The following is a 20,242-nucleotide window of genomic DNA, read 5'->3' as shown; positions in this document are numbered from 1 at the left end:
AAGCCTTATTTTAGCAGTACCCATAGTGGTAAGTCTCTACAGGGAAAACTTTAAGAGAAATTAACTAAGTTTCCTTTTCTAACTCACGCTCCATAGGGAGGGTGTTCGTAAATACTCTAGGGAGCCACCTTAAGGACGTTCACACTAATTGTTTCTGCACATCGTTACTGTGCACGTAAATTCACAAGCCACGTCATGCATGAGAGCGCGCGCTAAGTAATAAAATAGGCAATGATAGGACAGATGGCCATTGCTATAGCTTTGCCTGGATTTAACGATCTTAGACGTTCGGTGACCCCTACTTTTCTTTCCAGAAACAGAGTTTATTTACCATTATCTCCACATCGTCTGAAACTGAACAAAAAAATCAATGCGGGAAGTTAAAAAAATTTCAAGATTTCTGTCCATGGGACATTGGATCCTACCATCTTGCGGCTGCAAGGCGCATGAAACTATGGTCGCTGATTCGAACTTGTTCTTCAAGGAACCTTGCCAGTTAACTAAATTCACTTAAACAATATTTGGCAGAGAACATTTCATTTCAAAGATCCACTTGCAATATTTTTGGGCTTACAGACACTGTGGCCTTATTCGCTAACGAAGCCCGACTTTTTCAGATTTAGGGTATTCTTCCGGGCCTGTTCTCTCCAAAATGAAGTCGGTGACCCCCCATTTTTTTTTTTTTTTTACATTTTTGACATAACTAACTCATCATCCTACAGTGGTAAAAGTCCCAGAAAAAAAAAAATCAATGTTGTAAAATTTTCGTACGACAATCCTTAAGTCTGGCTTAATGGGATATAAGTAATTTCGGTGCGAATCTCATGGGAAAACTCTTGATTGGTTTAAATCGTATTTGACTAATCGCACACAAGGGTGCTTCGTTAATGGCTGTCTCTCTAACTTCACCACTCTTAAATGTGGTGTGCCACAAGGCACCATCCTTGGTCCTCTTTTGTTTCTAATTTGTATTAACGATTTGCCCAGCTGTCTATCGTTTAGCGTACCTGTATGCTGATGACACCCACATTACTTATGCTGGTTGTGATTTGCATCTGATTCAGTCTAGTGTATGACATGAAAAGCTAAGCAAATGGCTTGTGTCTAACAAACTTACCTTGAATGCTACAAAACGGACTTTATGTTGATCGGCTCCAGGGAAAGATTAAGTACTCTATCTGATATACTCGAACTCTCCATTGATAATGGTCCGATTGAACAAGTTTCCTCTGTGAAATCACTTTGGGGATATATCAATGAAAATCTAACGTGGCATTCCCACTTGATAAACTGTGTAAAAAGTTTGCTTAGAACTGCAACTGGAGCCATAAAGCGAGTTAAGCCATTTGTCCCTCAATCTACCCTACTCTGCACATACAACTCACTAGTTCAACCTCACTTTGATTACTGCAGCCTAGTCTGGGGTAATTGTGGCAAAACATTATCTGATAAGGTACAAAAACTACAAAACTGTGCTGCACGAGTAATAACTTCATCAGCCTATGAAGCTGATGTTGATTCCTTGTTTCACAAACTCAGCTGGAAAGACTTGCAATTTCAACTCCAAATTCAGAAAGCTCTAATTAATGGTTTTCAAGTCTAAACGGTCTGGTTCCCGAATATCCTACTTCTAAATTTGTAACGCGAAATGAATCAAATTATGCTCTGAGGGACTCGGTTAACTTGTTGTTCCCTTTCTGAGAACTAACTACATGAAAAAGAGTTTTAGTTATAGCAGCGCAACCCTTTGCAACAGCTTACCCTGTAACATTGGAGAGTTTGGTTCATTAAATCAATTTAAACGCTTTCTCAATCGTAATTTTTAACCACACAGCATTCACAGAAATCAGGTTTATAAGTAGAATATTGTTGTCAGTTATTACAAAATTAACATATGATTGTACCTGTTTGGTACAATCTTTATTGTACCTGTTTGTGCAATTGTGGTGGAAATTGCAACTAAAAGAACCTTTATTCAGCTAGTGCTTTTAAAAGCAGGCATAGGAATGTTACAGCCAATGACAGCTGTTTTTCAAAAGGTTTCCTTCAGACCAAAAAGTTCAACAAGTGTTTATTGTAACATACCTGATCTATTCCGGCATATTTGAAAGTCTCAAATTCGAAACAGGTGTCTCAATCACAGTAAGCAAGTAACTCAAGAAAATAATGTCAATGAAACCTAACAATTATATAAATTGACTCTGTATCTCAGCCTCGATTTGATGCATAACTCTGATATTATGTTTTTGGCACATCTCAAACATACATTTAAGGTTTGAATTTCCTGGTCTAGATAATAGAATCTACATTGCAAATGATAAAATTGGCATGTAAAAAATGATAATGATTTCATCAGTGCCTATTGCTTTGCTGGTAATTGAAAACAATGGTCACGTGACTGTCACTTGACATAATTTAAGACTAAGGCACTGGTTAATTTGTTATTGTATAGCTGGTTTTCACATGATGTCACTAAAACTCGAACTACAAAACTGAGATTTTACTTAAACGATGTATAAGAGCAGCTGAAAACTAATATTCATACAAATTTTCACTTCGAATGGGTTTTTGGCTTTGTGATACACTACGCTTGAATTTCGAAGCTTTTGCGTGACGCGGCATTTACGTGACGGCCTAGAGAGCTGTCATGATGGTTAAAACGTGTCTTATTTCGGGGAACTTGGCTATCTGAACAGTTCATGTCTTAGAAAAAGTATTATTTTAATGTTTTAGAGTTTCTCGAGGGATAAATTCACGTTTTTGAAGCAAAACTCAGTGACAGATGTTTCTGTTGGTTTCCGGCCGCCATGTTGGTGCCCATACGGATGGGCACCAGCCTGGGGCACCAGCATGGCATCTCCACACAAATCTCTATAAGTTTGGGTAAAAAATTTCTCCGCATATCTTGCATAAGAAAAATAGCTGTGACCTGAATTAGTAACCCTGCCAAGTTTGATGCTTTTATCAAAAAACGAACAATTTTGTCCCCTAACAGCTGGACTATAAATTAACAGATGCTGAGGTTAAAAAGTCCCAAAACCTCGGTCTCTAAATTTAATAATTGAAGGGGTGCACAGAATAAGGACTTATGTGAATGTTAATCTATGTGATGTCAAACTATATTAAGTTTATGCTTCACAGGGGAATACAGGGGAATTTGGAGGGAAATTATCTAGCAATTTATCAGAAGCCACTTCAGGTTTTTTTTCTGGCACCCCTTGAGTTATCTTAACAATAATTGCAGACTTGCTGTACTCAATATTGTATGCATCTGCAAACAGCGTTTGAGAATCATTACACTTTCAACCTCTTCATTCACTTGAACATGGAAATAACTACATACTGTACTGGTGTATAATATTACTGTATTTTCCCGTGCATAAGTTGACCTTTCAAGACCTAAAAATCAGTCCGAAAATTCACCCTCATTTTATACATGGGTAAAAAACTTGAGATTCACGCACAAGTTAAGTAATTTGCATAATAATTGTCTTTCAGTGTTAACAAACATGTAGTAAACGGCAACACAGTTTACGACGTACATTCACTTAGCGATCTGTTTCTCTATATCAGAACACGAATGTTGTAGATACTCACTGGCTCAATTTTGTCATAAAGAACCGATATTTTTGCTGTAAGTAAATCTGTCAGGCTGCTCAGAAGACATCTTTCGCGATTCGAACTTTTCTGCTTAGTAACCTGGCAGGATACAGTCTCAACAGATTTCAAGGCTTGGCTACCAAGTATCACAACGCGCGCTTTGCACTTTGTTTATCGAGTCGTTTTGAAAGAGTCCTGAGTTTCTTTGGTGTTTTCCCTGTCTTCTAAAGCCACTTTGTATCTCTACACACTTAAAAAGGTTCGTTTGGAATCATCATGTTTGGTTTTGTGAGCATTTCACAAAACTTATCGTCAAAAAGCCCGCATACACTCATGTTGCTAAACTGGGTAAAATGCTTGTGTACTTATCATAATAAGCTTAGTAAAACTTCAGGTTGAAACTTGCTGTGATTTGTTCGCATATCCGCAGTAGCTGAAAGAAAATTCTAAGAAATACAAGAAGAGCTTTCCAAGAAATTCTTACCTGGAAATGAAGAAAATCTTGTTTTTGGCCTCAAAAATTGGGGGTCGACTTATACACAGGATCGACTATTACACGGGATCAACTATTACGCGGGTAAACACAGTACATACATGTGTGCTTTACCATAGGGGTGTACTTCCATTTGAGCAAAGAAAGAAACTGTAGAAAAAGCTCGGGCCAGGGCAAGAAGAAACCGCACCATCTTCACCAGCTGTATAGTACGAGGAGTTCAGGTAATCCATGCCAAGAGTGAAACTTAACAGTAAACAGAGAGAAAATTTAAATCTTTGAATAATCGTATGAAAGGATTTGATGCATGCATTACTTAATTACGTATGTCTATGTGCACTACTATAACTATATCAGGGTTAGGGTTAGCTTAGCTAACTATAATTCAAATTTGCTACCCCCAGTTTACACCCTTTGACTTAAACAGATTAGCCAACAGAATTCACAGACATCATAAAAAGAACCAAACTAATAACAGGTAGCTGATTATTTGAAAGATTAACTTCCCTTTCAATGTCTCCTAATCAGAAAATGCTCTTGGAAAACCTCTTGGCTTATGAAAAAGAGGTGTGTGCAAGGCATTCAAAGTGAAAGAGGGTTTTTGTTTCCTATAGGACCCCTCTGTTTGTCAGGTTTTTAAGGCGTCAGTCATCAAAAAGACTCTTTTCAAGGCTACTTACTCCTTTGTAGTACTCATCACATTTAATTGAAACTTCAAATAATTGAAATCATGATCAGAAGTTCAACTACAACATAGCTGTCAACATCCCCCTTTCCCCTTTCAGCGTTGAATTTCATGTATCAGTTCAGAGTGTTTATCAATACTGTACAGGGTTTGGTATGGGCAGACTGTTATGAAAATGAGATTTATGACAAAGATTGTTAGTGTGATCAAAAATTAAATTGTGAATCACTGATATGTAGACTCATAGGGCTCAACCATTCTCTGTAATGTTGCAGATTTTAACTAGATGAGTGAAAGTTGGTTCTACAAAGTATTAGACAAGTGTGGACAGTACATGTATTCCAGTTACAGCATATGGTTACAGTGTACAAGTGTTTCTTGTGAACATTATACAGAACTTGTAGTACCATGATAGAAAGGTGGTAGCTGCACATAAAATCTTGTACCAACTTAACAACTGCCGAAGTATTGCTTTTCTTCAACATCAGGTCTGCTTACGTAGCTGTCCTTTGTATCATCCTGGTTCTATTGGTTTCAACATCTCTTCTGGTATCCCTCGTATGGGACAGTTATTAGAATCGGCATGGAATCTGGATGAGAAGTGCCGCTTTAAAGTGCTGCCACTAGGGAATGAAGAATCTCCTAATCCACCACTTATTGATGAACAAGACAGTGATGTTCCTGGCTCTCTTGGCCTGAGTGAGTTTAATTTAGTGGAAGCTGATACATAGCTAGAGTCAAGGACTACATGTACACCCCATGGTTGACGCAAGTCATGAAATATATGCACACATATATTAGCATGTGCAGATTTTGGATGGCCAATATGACTTATTTTGGTTACAAGTACAGCAAATGCACTTCAGGCATTAATTACATATTCTTGCATTTTGATTGGTTCTAACTTATTATCTATTGGAAGACCTGTAGGTTATGCATACATGTAGATAATGTCATTAACATTTTTTCTTTCTTTACTGTGTAAAACAAGTAGACTCCATGTTGCTGTGCATCTATACTTAAACTTTATTTTTTCTCAAATTGAAGAGTAGCTTTTACACAAGCTAATTTTTCTGAGAGAAAAATAACAAAACAAATCAACGTAATATACAGTAACAATGTATTCAGTAATAGATCATGGATGATGTCAAATTGCGGTAAGAACATCAGCGACATACTCACCTAACAGCTCTTGTGCCACTATTTTGGTCCTACCACATTTTGACATCGTCTGTAATCTATGACTAAACAGACTCACCAGAGCATGGAATCTATTTAATTTTTTCACATATTATAGTACAGATAGGACCCTGCACACATTCTGATTGGTTGAAAAACCCATGTTTTATCAGAGTATAAAACATAGAAAAAGCAGGTTTTTTTGTTTTTTGCCACCACATTACCTCTATATCATAAAGCAAATGAAGAAGCCTAAGCTAGTATAATATTACACTGTGATAAAACATGACGGACATTTGAAATTATGAGGCAGCCAAGATTAAAATACCTACCAGCAATTTTCACAGTTTATCAGGTTTTAGCTACTGTCTCAAAAGAACTAGCAATTACTACCTGTTCTTTTTAGACAATAATGAAAACAAGAGTAAACTGTATAAATTGCTGTAAGGTATTTCAATGCTTGTTGCCTCAATGTTTTCCAAAATTAAAGTCACTTATTATATCTCTCAGTTAGTACGCGCACTGTGATTGGTCAATTTAGCAGGCCGTAATCTACTGTACGGCCCCCTAAAGCTGTTTTTGTTGCCAAAGTGTTTCGCCAAGTGTTCTTAACATTTTTAGGAGGTAAAAGTTTAAAACTTTCTTTTACTTCTAAAATTGTGTATTAAAACCTACTAACGATTTCAAATTGACTAGTTTAGCTTTTGAGGTGCATCAGAAATTTGAAGCTGTTCTGTGTGAATAGAAACCGTTCCCGAACCCGTCAGACATCCAGTAGAGATATAAATACCTTACTAACCTCGTTTTCTCGGTCCGTACTGTAAGTTACGGATCCTTGTTTTTCCCCCTTCGATTTATGGCCCCCGTGCTTCGCGCTTGGGCCATAAATCGATGTGGAATAAACTGGGTCCGTAACTTACAATATGGCCCTCAAACTCAGTTAGGAAGAGGTATTTAGGGCTTTATTCCACTCACCCCTTCAATATTGTGAATATCAAATGTAGGATTGTGTTGATTTTTCATTGATTTGTCATTTGCAGAGCGTAAAAAGGATCCATCAGTAGAGGCAGCAGAAGATAAATCTGTTCAGGATTGGGATTTGAAAGATGTTATTTTTGTAGAAGATAAACGTAACATTCCTGTTGGAAAAGTACTTAAAGTAAGTGCATCTAGCTTTTTTTAGAAGGATGCAGTGTAGTTTATGGAAATATCCCAGCTTACAGTATCTTAATGCATATGAACTCTCAACAAAATGGTGTTACGTTTGTACTTGAACTGTTGGCAGTTATTTCAATGCGTGGCATTATTTTGTTTTCCAGGTGGATGGACCTTATGCTGCTGTCAAGTTTCCACCCAAAGATATTGCTCTTCAGGCTGCAGCTGCAGCTCTCTCAAATGAAGAGGCCAGTGGATCTCTTCTGCAGGACGTACGTCTTCTACGCAAGGATGAACTTCAGGTAACTGCTATGCTTAAAGGGGCAGTATCATGTAGTTTTTGTGCAAACTATGCTAGAATTATAAAGCTGCACTCACTGATCAACAAAATAACCTTAAAACGACAAAAAAGGCATAAATTCAATCTCTAAGATATCAATGATTTTTCGTCCAAGTAACACTGTCAAACTTGCAAACGTTGGCCTGACATTTTCTAGTTTTAGACCACTTCTTTCCTACTCATCCATAGCCACAACAGTTGTAAACAACTGTCGTGACTAGTACGGTGCATTTTAGCAAGGTTAGGCAACTACTTGTGGATTTCCAATTAATACCAACACCTTCTTTGGATTTTCAAGTAGCACTAAATCTTGGTGAGACTGCCCCTTTGATCGGTTGTTTCATCCTATCAGTTCATTCATGTAACAAAGTTTTGTTAAAAAAATATCTTTTTACTAGTTAACATGACTGTAAAACTAACGGTATTTTCAGCCTTAGACTGCATGTACATGCACTATAGCTAGCTACCAGAGTTCCATAGTTTATTCATGTGGCACTAAACTGATAAGCTGATAATTATATGTAAGATATGATGATGTGTGAAAATTAATTGTACTTTGTAATTTTCTGGCAATCTCTGTACATAAATAATGAATATAATGCTTGGTTTTTTTTTATAGCTGGTTAAGTCATCTGCTGCAAACAAGATTCCTGACTGTATTCAACGCACACCAAAACTTTTATCTGTCCCGTCAGGTGCTAAACCTCTGGCTGTGACTGTTAACTGCAAAGGTACAATTAGTTTACTTTTACATGTAGTAATGATAACTTTGTCTTACTTACCTTTGAATATGTGATTATATTTCACAAACTCCGGTCGAAATATATGAGAATAAATCAGTTATTGTCCGTTTACTTGTGCTTCGATCCACACCTTTAATGCGCCAAGAGGTACCCCCCAAGAAAACTAAACACATGATGTAATCCCATCAAGACCCGGGAGCACTAACCATGTGCTCCCAGGATTCCTAGCAGCTTTTTCTGCTGTGCTTCAATCCTATAGACAGGTAAGTATTTTTCGCTCATATTTGAACTTTTATTTCTCCCTTTTTTTGTTGCTCTAGCTTAAAATTTCCTTGCAGCAATCAACCTACAGTGGTTTCCTTCAACTACAGTGTTTTTTGAGGCCAGATATGATGCCTTCACATTGCAAACGTAAATCACGTTCACCTTCCCACCATTCGCATGATCGGGACTTGCCATCTAACTCACCCAAACATCATCGTTCAAAGGCCAACAACAAGCTGGAGTCCATTCTGAAGTCTTTCGACACCCTTAAAAATGATGTTTCCAACTGTAATAGCTGTTTGGCCCTTTATGAGTCCCACTTAGAATAACAGAAAATGGCTTTCAAACCAGATCATGAAGTCGACTGTGATGCCATTTCCTTGTTGGTTTCTGAAGACCCTGCGTTCAAGTCTGTCAATGGAGATGAGGCTTTTCAGCCATCAGCCGAGGCAGAATTGTCGCCAAATGAGGCTACTAAGCCACCAAACACGGCTATTAAGCCACCAAACAAGGCCTTTGAGCCGCCAAACAAGGCTATTAAGCCACCAAATGACACCTCAAGTGCAGGCGATACAAAATGCGGGATCAAATGACAATGCCAACTCCGCATGTTATGACCCCGACACTTCTGTCACATCCTGGAAACCATCCAAGGTGTTTTCTTCATTCTTGGACAAAAACTTCGGAAGGAAACTCAGTTACGGTCAAGTTTTGGATATTTTGGAAACTAGCAGTGTCGTATCTGTCGATGCTTTAGCATCGCCTACACTTTATACCATGATTATCAACCAAATTTCAAACCCTCAAACCAAGAAATATGTACAAGAACGTTATAAGGAACTTACCTCCATTCAGCGTTCTTTACTTAATGCCACTGGCCCTCTTTGCTGTCTACATGACGTGCTTGAATCAAAGGAAACTATCTCTAATGAAGATGTTAAGTTAATGTTAGAGCAGGCACTGTGCCTTCTTGGCTCAGCTAACTATCAGTTGTCAGCATTAAGACAAAAGAAGGTTTTAGCAGCCATTAATAAGGCCAAGATTAATTTAGGGGACCTCCCTTTACCTAATGCTAAGAAAATGCTTTTTGGGGATGACTTCCTTACCTCAAAACAGGCTGACCTATCCCGTGGCCTCTCTGAAACCCTTTCATCAAATACAGGGCGCCAATTTCCACAGATATCTGGCCCTTCCCAACGTTTTGGATCTAGAACAGCCCCCATACGACACACCTTCCACCCTGCAAAGTATGCCCAAACCTGTGCATAAAACTGCTCTTTTCATCCTCAAAGGACGACCCAACAAGAATCAACCAGCACCTATCCCAGCGGAAGCAAACAACTTCAGACCCAGAAATTCTAAGTATTGTAAAGGGCTTTCAAATAGATTTTCATCCACCCCCAGTTCAGTCTTGCCCTCCTGTTACAAGAGCAGGTCCATCAGAAACTCAGTTGATTGATGCAGAAGTCCAGCAACTGTTAAAGAAAGGAGCTATTCAGGAGGTCAACCCTTCAGACGAAGGCTTCTACAGCTGCCTTTTTTTTGTTCTGAAGTAAAAAGGGACTGACAGACCTGTAATAGATTGAGTTCATTAAACCGATTTGTTCGCAACTCTCACTTCCAGATGGAAAACCTTCATTGTTTGAAAACCCTTCTCAGGAGTACATGACAAGTATTGATCTAAAAGTCGCCTATTTTTCTGTTCCCATGCACAAATCCTCTGAAAGGTTTCTCCATTTCATCTGGGGCAGCAAACACTACACCTTTCAGGGTCTTCCTTTTGGGCTAAGTTCAGCACCCCAAATCTTCACCAAACTTCTGAAACCTGTGGCCGTCTTCTGAGGAAGCGGGAGTACCAAATCATGGTATACTTGGATGACTTCCTTCTCCTTGCCTCTGCCAAGGAGGAAGCTCAACATCTAACTCAAATGACAGTAACTCTATTGCGATCACTGGGCTTCCTCTGGAATCTTGTTGTCTTGCCATTTGGGTAGCACCTTTGCATCTTGGGGCTGTTCAAATTCTGCTTATCCAAACCTTGAGAGACCACCAGTTCAATTTCAACTGTCAACTAACACTCAACTCCCAAGCTTGGGCAGAACTAATCTGGTGGATACACAATGTAAACAAGGGCAACGGCAGCCCTGTTCCTCCCCCACCTCCTGATCTAACAATTCTCTCGGATGATTCTATGCTAGGTTAGGGCACAACATGTCAGGGCAAATCCACCAATGGCAAATGGTCCAGTCAGGAATCAACTCAACACATCAACTTTCTGGAACTGAAAGCAGCATTTCTAGTCCTAAAAACATTCCTCAAGGGCCAGTCTCACAAGGTTGTACTGTTGAAGATGGACAACTCCTCTGCAGTTGCTTAAATAAACAACAGGGGAGGTACCCACTCAGTCCCTCTGATGTCCTTAACTCTGGAGATCTAGACTTGGTGTCTTCACAGAAACATCCTCATTTCTGCACAGCATGTCCCTAGAAAAGAAAATACCATAGCCAACCAAGAGTCTCGTACCTTCCTAGATTCCAGCAACTGGCTACTTCACCCTAAAGTAATCACACGGTCCTTCCTTACAAATTGCAACACAGATTTGTTTGCCAGTCGCCTAACAGCTCAACTACCTCAATACATCAGTTGGAGACCAGATCCAGGAGCATTTCATATAGATGCCTAACTCTACACTGGAATTCTCTGAAGGGTTATGCCTTTCCCCCTTTCAACCTCATTCCAATAGGTCTCAACAAGGTAATTCAGGACAATACAGATCTAGTCCTTGTAGCACCAATATGGCAAGCCCAACCATGGTGGCCAATCCTGTTGAATCTTTTAGTCAGCAACTGACAGTGTCCTACTGCCACACAGTCCACATCTCTTGCAGGACCCCTCTGATCCGAACAGGATACATCCGATGTTCCCACGCCTTCATCTAGCCGTGTGTCACATCTCCAACAATACTACCAGTATAACAGGTTACCAAATTCCTCCTCTCGGCAACTCGGTCCTCCACTCGCAAGGCCTACCAGTCAGCATGGTCCTGCTGGAGTAGCTGGTGTACTGAAGGGAAAATTAATCCTGTTTCAGCCCCACTCCAAAATCCTTGAATTTCTAGCAAAGGCCTTTTCAGATGGTTTGGAGTACTGCTCCATAAATGCACTGCACTCAGCTATCTCCTCTACACATTCAAAGATTGACAGCTTCCCTGTAGGTCAACACCCTCATGTCACTAAGCTAATGAAGGAATACTCAACTCCCACCCTCCGAAACCAAGGTACTCACATACTTGGGATGTCAAGAAGGTGACAGCGCACCTAACTTCCTTAGGAAGCAACAGCTCTCTGTCCCTCAAGCACTTGTCAAGGAAACTTGTTATGCTCTTTGCCTTGGCTTGCTTAGAAAGGGCAGCTTCTCTGGCTAAATTAGATCTTAGATACTGTAAAATCCTCCCAGAGGGAGTTGTTTTCTCCCTTACTTCCCCTAGAAAGCGTGGTAACCCTAGCCATTTAGCTCAGGCCTTCTTCGCTCATTTCCTTCACAACTGGAGACTTTATCCTGTTGAAACTCTCTGTCACTACCTCAAGAAATGGTGTCCAGTTTGCCATACTCTTCTATGCTCCAAACCAGACCCTTTGCTTATCTCTTATATTAAGCCTCACAAACAGGTTTCCTCTGCTGCTGTTGGGTGCTGGCTCCGGCTTACCATCAAGGATGCTGGAATCAACATGGAAATATTCAAGGCCCATTCAGTTCATTCAGCTTCAACTACAGCAGCAGCCAATGGAAGTGTTTCTCTGGATGAGATATTGACAATGGCTGATTGGTCATCTCCATCCACCTTCCAGAAGTTATACTATAAGCCAGGGTTCAATTCAAAATACTGCTATGCTGTTCTCAAACAACCTTCCTTCCCCTGTGTGAAAGCTTTCCAATCTGTGATTTAGCTTGTATACCCATTTATTCAGAACTTTTGTTCCCTGTTATATCTTTGTTACGTGTTTCAGGCATTAAATCTGTGTTTACTTTGCTTATACCTTGATGTCGAAATCTACATAATTTATTCTCATGTATTTCAACCGGAATTTGTGAAATATAATTGGAATTGTCATGGTCTGTGTCCTAAGGCTGCAAGGTGTAGGAGTTGTTTGCTAGGTTACTACAGAATGTGAGAGGTACATGTAGAACATTTGAAAGCAAGGGAATGAGAGAGGGAGGAATGAGCAGATGAAAGGAGAGAGAGAGGAGAAATGTAAAAATCCCTCCTGCCCTAAAAGGATCTACCAGGGTATGTCGCCATTTGCGCATCCTGGAAAGTTTGATTAAAGTCTATACATGTCATTTTGAACCTGGCCAAAATAATTCAAAATGCTGTGACTGAACTCCTTTAAAACCAAAAGAGCAAATGGTCTACAGTAGATAGCAGCAGACACGTAAAGATTTTAAGGAAAACGACCAATCTTTTAAGTTTAAAAGACATGTTTCGACAGAACTTCTGTCATCGTCAGTTGAATGAATGATTTCTTATTTAACGGTTCTTTCTATGACCAAATTGACGGTGTGGCCATGGGGTCTCCCCTTGCTCCTGTATTAGCCAATCTTTTTATGGGGCATCATGAAAAACTGTGGTTGGAAAATTTCCAATGCTCTAAAATTTTATTTTATCGTAGGTATGTTGACGACACTTTTTTGTTTATTTCACTCGGAACACGATGCTGTTATATTTTTTGACTACATTAACTCTAGGCACCCCAACATAAGGTTTACTATGGAAAAAGAACTTAATCGCAAATTACCCTTTCTAGATGTTCTTATTGATAATAGTGACACTAATTCCTTCCTAACTAGGGTTTACCGTAAGAAAACCTTTAATGGGTTATTAACTAATTATTTTAGCTTCACCTCTTACTCATACAAAGTAGGTCTCATTAGGACTCTTGTTGACAGGGCCTACAAGATCAACAACAGTTGGTTGGGGTCACACGAGGATATAACCAAGCGTACTGAAATTCTCAAAAAGAACCTTTTCATTGGGACCCATAGCAATCATTGTCCCCAGGGCTACCCCCTTACCACCTTGCCCACGTTTTACTTTAAGCTGCAGTACATAGGCCATTTTTCTGTCATCACTCAGAAGAAGATTCGACACTTAATCAAGCGCTATTGTAATGATTTAGACATCAAATTAGTTTTTTCTTCCTTTAAGATAGGTAACCTTTTTGGTGTGAAAGACCCTATCCCCAGTGGGCTTTGTTCACGTGCGGGCTGTAATGCCTGTTATGTTGGCGAAACCTCCCGACATTTTTCCACACGCGTACGTGAGCACTTAGCCATTGATAGGGCCTCTCACATCTTCAAACATCTTCAGAATTCTGAACGTTGTCGCTCATTGTGTTCAATAGACTGCTTTCATATTTTAGATCACGCCACTACCAGCTTTCAACTCAAGATAAAGGAGGCTATCCATATTCAAAAAGAACTACCTTGCCTCAATCAGCAATTACACCGTGTAAATCTAAAATTATCCTTTTAATTTACACCTTTTCACGTTCTGTTGTTACTATTTGTCTTAATTAGCATTTTTGCCTACTTATTATTCAACTTGCTTTGTAATCATTCATTCAACTGAAGATGACAGAAGTTCTGTCGAAACATGTCTTTTAAACTTAAAAAATTGGTCGTTTTCCTTAAAATCCAAAAGAGCAAATGCATTAGTGGTTGCTAGATTGACAGTGCACTTGTGTCTCTTGATGGGCAATAGAATTTGAGTTGCACCTAGGAGCTCCTGACCAGTAGTATAAATAAGCCACAAGAAAAAGTGTATTTTGTACTAGTTGCAGTAAATACGTGGCAATCTGTCTTTAATTTAATACTTCTGGTAGCATACATGTGTACTAGTGTCAATGATTATTGTTTACCAACCTACAGGTGTATTTTTTTTATCTGCAGGAGTTCATGTGATGCTGAAGACTCCATCTGGTGTTTGTTATGTTCTTTACACCTTGGCATCTTCCAAACCCGAACCTGGTGGAACTATGCCAAAAGACTGTGCAACTTTCCTTAGTCAGCCCGGGTCCAGTAATATTCAGTTATACCCAACAGGAGATGTAAGAAATAAATCTCAATGCTATCATCTACTTTGTGATCTCTGTTTATTATTGACAGAGATCATGGTTAGATGGTTATTTTTATTGGCAACCCACATCTTTTGTTGACTTGACCTTGTGTTCTTGACAAATAATGTAATACAAACACTCCAGGCAAACAGCAAGTTTGGGAGAATTTTAAGTCAGATTGTTTATCCCAGTTACAGGGTACAGGAATTTATTGAGGTTATAAGGTTTTATTATTCCTAGATTTTATTTTGTTTTTTACAGCTTAGTTATTTTATTAGTTATTTTATTTTACTCATGTTTTAAAATCATTGTAAAGCACTATTGGATACCAATAAGCGCTATACATGTATAAATAAAGCATTATTATTATTAGTAGTATATACCACAGAAGTGAAGAGCACTTTTCGCACACGCTGATTGGCTAGCTTGGAGGTGATTAGCCAAGCACTATTCACCTCTGAGCAGCCAAAGAAAAACAAAATGGCTTCCGTTTCAAATAAAGTTAGTATTAAACAAAATAAAGTTACTCTTTGGTCCGCTAGTTATTCAGCTTGTGTGGTATATACTAAAACAATTATTCACCTCAGTGTCGGTGAAAGTGGTGGATATTTACCTCCACTTCGGTGAATAATTGTTAATAATAATAATAATAATAATAATTATTATTATTATTATTATTATTATTAACTAAGTGTATTTACACGATCATCTTTTTAAGTACTCTCAAATTCTCTAAAACTATTTTGAGGTTTTGCATGTGCTAGTGACTAGCTGGTGTAATTTGTTTACAAATAAATTCAACGAAGTGAATTGAAGTGGATCATCAGATATAAAATGACCTCTAGACTAATCAGAGTGCACATTAAATGTATTATAATCAAAATTAAAATTGCCCTTGTTTCTTTGCACTTATTTTTTTTTCTGATACCGTTTCTTTTCAGGATTCTTTAATTATGATGACAGACACCAATGGAGCACTTTTTCCTCTGTCAAAGAACTTTCTTGGTACTGTTAAAGATCCTGCCTGGACGGTAAGCAATCTGTGTGTTGTCCAGTTGTATCCTAGATAATAGAAAAATGCTGCTGGTGGTTCTGTCAATACATGTGAAAGCAAGGAGTGGAAGTTTTGAAGAACAGCAACGTAGAAATGTAACGAGAACACAGGTGCCAAGTTCGCTGACAGGTGTTTTTAGTTCTGTCAAAATTTTAAGAGTGTTTCTTTTATTCTTGTACATGTTGCTCAATAGACACATGGGAAAATGTGCCAATATCTCTTTTAGAAAATACTGTAAAAATGAAGAAGTGGAAAATCTCATGTTTGTATGGACTGTAAAATTATTTGCCTTTGTTTCCATGATCAAATTGCCAGCATCTGGGGCTAACCAGTCCTCTGTTAAGACACGTGTCACACACAAGATTAAAGAGCATGGGCTGCAGTGTTTCTTCAGGTTATTGCATGCAAGGTTAGCTACTGTCTTGTCTTGTTACAGCAGCTACATGTATGTGATGTTCTCTTTATCTTTATTGTCTCTGTGAGGATCTTCCCCCTTTACAAAGCCTTGGAGTGGGTGTCACATCTCTGAGACCAGGAACGGAGTATAAAGCCAGGGCTCTTGTTGTTGTACTAGCAGTACAGGTAAGTTACTTATGGCATGTTTTGTGGATGTGATATTCAGTGTTCAGTGTTCTTTGCTTGGATGTGACTTGTGTGTGAAGTTTGCGGGCCTAGTGTTAGTGGATTGTACTCAGGATGAAGAGTTTGTTGTTGGCTGTAGTCACTATGTTGACACATTACTCCTGTTGTTGTTACCTTCACACTCGTGGAGACTCATTACTCTCACAGTATCTCTCTCCAACTAACAGTATGCACGAGATGCAGTACCCACCAAACTACATAGGGAGGGCAACCATACAAAAATGCTTCAATGGTGTTACCTGTGATAGACGTGACAAATAATACTCTTCTCACTTGTTATGGTGATTGTGGAAACTAAGAGTTAGGGCCAACCTATATCTAAGTTAATGGAAGGAAATGGTTGTGAAGCCCATGTTTATGATGACTTGGCTTTTTTTCACTATGCCCAAAACACAAGGTGTGAGGAACTAACCAATAGAAACATTTTCAAATGGTTATGTAATTAGTCCATGGTGTCTGAGCACGAAACAAAAGATAGTCCATGGCTGGGGACCTTCCATGATCATAAAGTGTTGATTTTTTGTTTTATCCTTTGAAGTGTGCTGGGCTTCATAACCATTCCCCTCTATTAAGTACATGTATGCCTACACATAAAAAAGTTGAAGAACAAAAACAACAACAACAACAAAAAACTGAACAGTGCCCCATTTTAGTTGTTTGACAAATTGCTCCAGCAACATTATTTGAGAACATCCATAACTTTACTTATATTAGTCCTTATTGACAGCCTGACCTTTGCTGCCAACTAGCACTCAACCTTGAAAGCCCTCATTAGAGTTAACCTTACTACTACTTAATGGCAGATAGTGGTACATCAATAAAAAAAATTAAAAAAACTATTCTGTTATATAGACTCAACAGTTGATGTGCCATGTTCTCAAGTGTGACTATGAAGCTATTAAGCAGTTTCTTGATTCCATGGAATTAGATCCTGGTAAGTAAATGATGTTGTTATAAATAGAATTTAGCTACAGTATGTAGTATGTAGTATGTAGTATGTAGTATGTAGTATGTACAGTGTAATTATCGTTTTGACTGACATATGTCTTGGCCAATTTGTTGTATTCAGTTCACTGTGATATGTTCTTTATAGCTTGAAGTATTAGGGTAGGGACTTTATGTGGCTGTGTTTATTTGTTAACAACATTTCTGTAGCCAGTTAATTGACTTTATGGACTGCATTGAATTTCTATTTCCATGGGTGCCAATCAAACCTCTGTAATGTTATGGCAGAGATCAGAAAGATAACTTTTTATTCCAGCTAACGAGTACAAGCACGTGTATATTCTGTCTCGTCCTACTGCGCATGCTCCAAACCTGATATGTTTACATCTCCACCCTAAAAACTTTGCCGGGTGAAAGAAACAAACTTGGTCTCTAAATTGGAACCTAAATAACGCAAGTATTGTTCAAATTGAATCCAACGCAACAAAATTCTCAGACGGCTAAGCCGAGTTGTTCTGATTAACAAAGTTTAAAGGTCCAGCCTTAATGGCTTCTTTACAACACGACCACTTCTGGTTGTCAGATGTTGGTCGGCACTTCCCTCACCAACTGTAGCTGGTTTCTGGGGTGTCTGGGGTAATCCTGGTGACGGGACTTGGTGAGATGTAAATGTAGGTGCACTGGGCTGTGGTGGATTGTCTTGGCTAGAGAACAGTTGACCTTCAAGGCTTGGTGCTACTTGGCCTGACGGTTTTAACTGTATTCTGTTGCGCCTTAGTTCAGAACCACTGTTTGTCTCTACAATGTAGGATCTTGGCTGGTTCATTTGCTCTTTCAGTGTTGCCGGAGTCCAGGTCTTGGTTTTTGGTTGAAACACCGATACTGGTTGGCCTGGTACTAGCTTTTGTAGCTCACGTGTGGACTTGCCATCATGCTACTGTTTCTGAACATCTTGGCGGTGCTGCAGCTGATCTTGGTGGCATTCTTTTGCTTGTGACCGTTGGAGTCGTCCACTGCTGGGTAGTTGTGTGCGATATTCTCTATTGTTCAGTAACTTGGCTGGTGATGGTAAGTTGCTATCGACAGGCGTGGCCCGGTATGACAACAGCGCAAGATACGGGTCCTGTCCTACAGCCTCGGACTTCCTTAGAAGGTTCTTTACGGTTTGTACCATCCTTTCTATGAATCCATTGCTCGTTGGATACACTGGTGAGCTAGTAATGTGATTGATACCCCATTGGTCACAGAACGCTGCAAATTCCTTGCTGCTGTATTGAGGGCCATTGTCAGATACCAGGGATTCTGGTATACCATGTTCTGCAAAGATTGATTTGAGGTGGTTGATTATTGCAGCAGATGTCGTTGAGCTCAACTTTCTAACGATGGGGTATTTGCTGTAATAGTCTGCGACTAGTAAGTATTGAGCACCTCCATAGTCGAACAGATCGCATCCAAGCCTCTGCCATGGATAACTGGGTACATTGTGTGGATGCAATGTTTCTTTTGGTTGCTGTTTGGAGAACTGTGCGCATGTCGGACAGTTCTCTGTCATCTGTTTGATGTCCCTTGATATGCCTGGCCAAAACAGGCTCTCCCTTGCTCTCAGGAGACACTTCTCTGTTCCCATATGTCCTTGGTGTATGATTTGTAACATCTGTGGGCGTAGCTTACTGGGAATTACGAGTTTGTGTCCCTTGAGAATGAGGCCATTTTCAACACTCAGGTCCTCTCTGAAGTTCCAGAACTCTTTCAGGTCTTGTGGGCACTCATTTGGATATTCTGGCTATCCATGATGCACGACATCTTTTAAGTGACTGAGTACAACGTCTTGATCAGTGTACTCTCGTACTTCATCTAGTTTGGCAGGGCTGGCTGGCAGTGTTCGAGAGATTGTGTCCAGTTCCACCACGGGGACTTCGTTGTCTTCTGCAGGGGGCTCCATGTGGCTAATCCTGGAAAGGGCGTCTGCTATCACGTTGCTTTTTCCTTGAATGTACCTGATCTCCACGTTGTATTTGGCCATTTTAAGTAGGAGCCTCTGAAGGCGTGGTGGTGCGCTCGATATGCTCTTCTTCCAGATGCTTTCGAGCGGCTTGTGGTCAGTTTCGATGACCACCTTCTTACCAAATACGTAATGGTTAAGCTTTTCAAGCGACCAACAGGCAGCGAGTAACTCTCGCTCTATGTTGCTGTATCGAGACTCAGTTTCAGTTAGTGATCGACTGGCATAGCACACTGGTTTGCCCTCTTGCGTCAACACACATCCAATGCCTTTAAGGCTTGCATCAGACTGGATTAGGTTCTCCTTTTCTGGGTCGTAATAGGCTAGGACTGGTACTTCAGTGATTGCTTGTTTGAGGTTCTGGAATGCCCTTTGGTGTTCTGGTTGCCACACGAATGGTACATCTTTTTTCATCAGCTGTCGCACAGGTTCTGACACTTGGGCTAGAATGGGTGAGAACCTGTTCAGGTAGTTAATCATGCCCAAAAAGCACTGCAGCTCTGTAAGGTTCTTCGGGGATGGCATATCACGGATTGCTTTGATTTTGGTTTCGCCAGGGCGGATCCCGTCGGGGGTCCATGTGAGCCCGAAGAAGGATGCTTCCTTCACTTTAAACTGGAATTTGTCCGGGTTAAATCTCACCTTGTTCTCTCTTGCTGTGTCAAGGACAGTTAGTATGTGCTGATCATGTTGTGCTTCACCCGTGCCATAGACAAATGTGTCATCTGCAATACCGCTGAGCCCTTCAAGACTGCCAAAGACCATATCCATTTTTTCTTGAAACACATCTCCACTGCACGTAAGGCCAAATGGAAGTCTTGTCCATCTATGCTTTCCCCATGGGGTGTTAAAGGTGCACAGCCTACTGCTTTCCTCGTCAAGACTAACTTGCCAAAATCCACTGCGTGCATCAAGGATACTGAAGTGGGTGGAGCCGCTGACTTTCGGTATCACATCATCTATGGTTCTCACATAGTAGGGGTTGCGCTTGATTGCTTTATTGAGATTCCGAGGGTCCAAGCAC

General features: G+C 39.8%; 1 pseudogene across 1 annotated transcript in view; it reads left to right on the top strand.

The window, feature by feature from the left end:
- The window catches only part of LOC145494258 (E3 ubiquitin-protein ligase UBR5-like), a 57,110-nt pseudogene that overhangs the window by 2,145 nt on the left and 34,723 nt on the right, over window positions 1-20,242 (top strand). Inside the window, exons 3-11 of the transcript XR_014050246.1 lie at window positions 4,213-4,317; window positions 5,267-5,477; window positions 6,998-7,116; window positions 7,277-7,414; window positions 8,072-8,183; window positions 14,409-14,566; window positions 15,517-15,606; window positions 16,113-16,211; window positions 17,124-17,205. The product of XR_014050246.1 is annotated as an E3 ubiquitin-protein ligase UBR5-like (transcript). The remainder of the gene's footprint in view (window positions 1-4,212; window positions 4,318-5,266; window positions 5,478-6,997; window positions 7,117-7,276; window positions 7,415-8,071; window positions 8,184-14,408; window positions 14,567-15,516; window positions 15,607-16,112; window positions 16,212-17,123; window positions 17,206-20,242) is intronic.

The sequence above is a fragment of the Orbicella franksi genome, chromosome 8 (genome assembly GCF_964199315.1).
Source record: "Orbicella franksi chromosome 8, jaOrbFran1.1, whole genome shotgun sequence".
In the NCBI taxonomy this organism is placed as follows: domain Eukaryota; kingdom Metazoa; phylum Cnidaria; class Anthozoa; order Scleractinia; family Merulinidae; genus Orbicella; species Orbicella franksi.
Note: the sequence above shows the minus strand (reverse complement) of the source record. Positions and strands in the feature narration are given on the sequence as shown.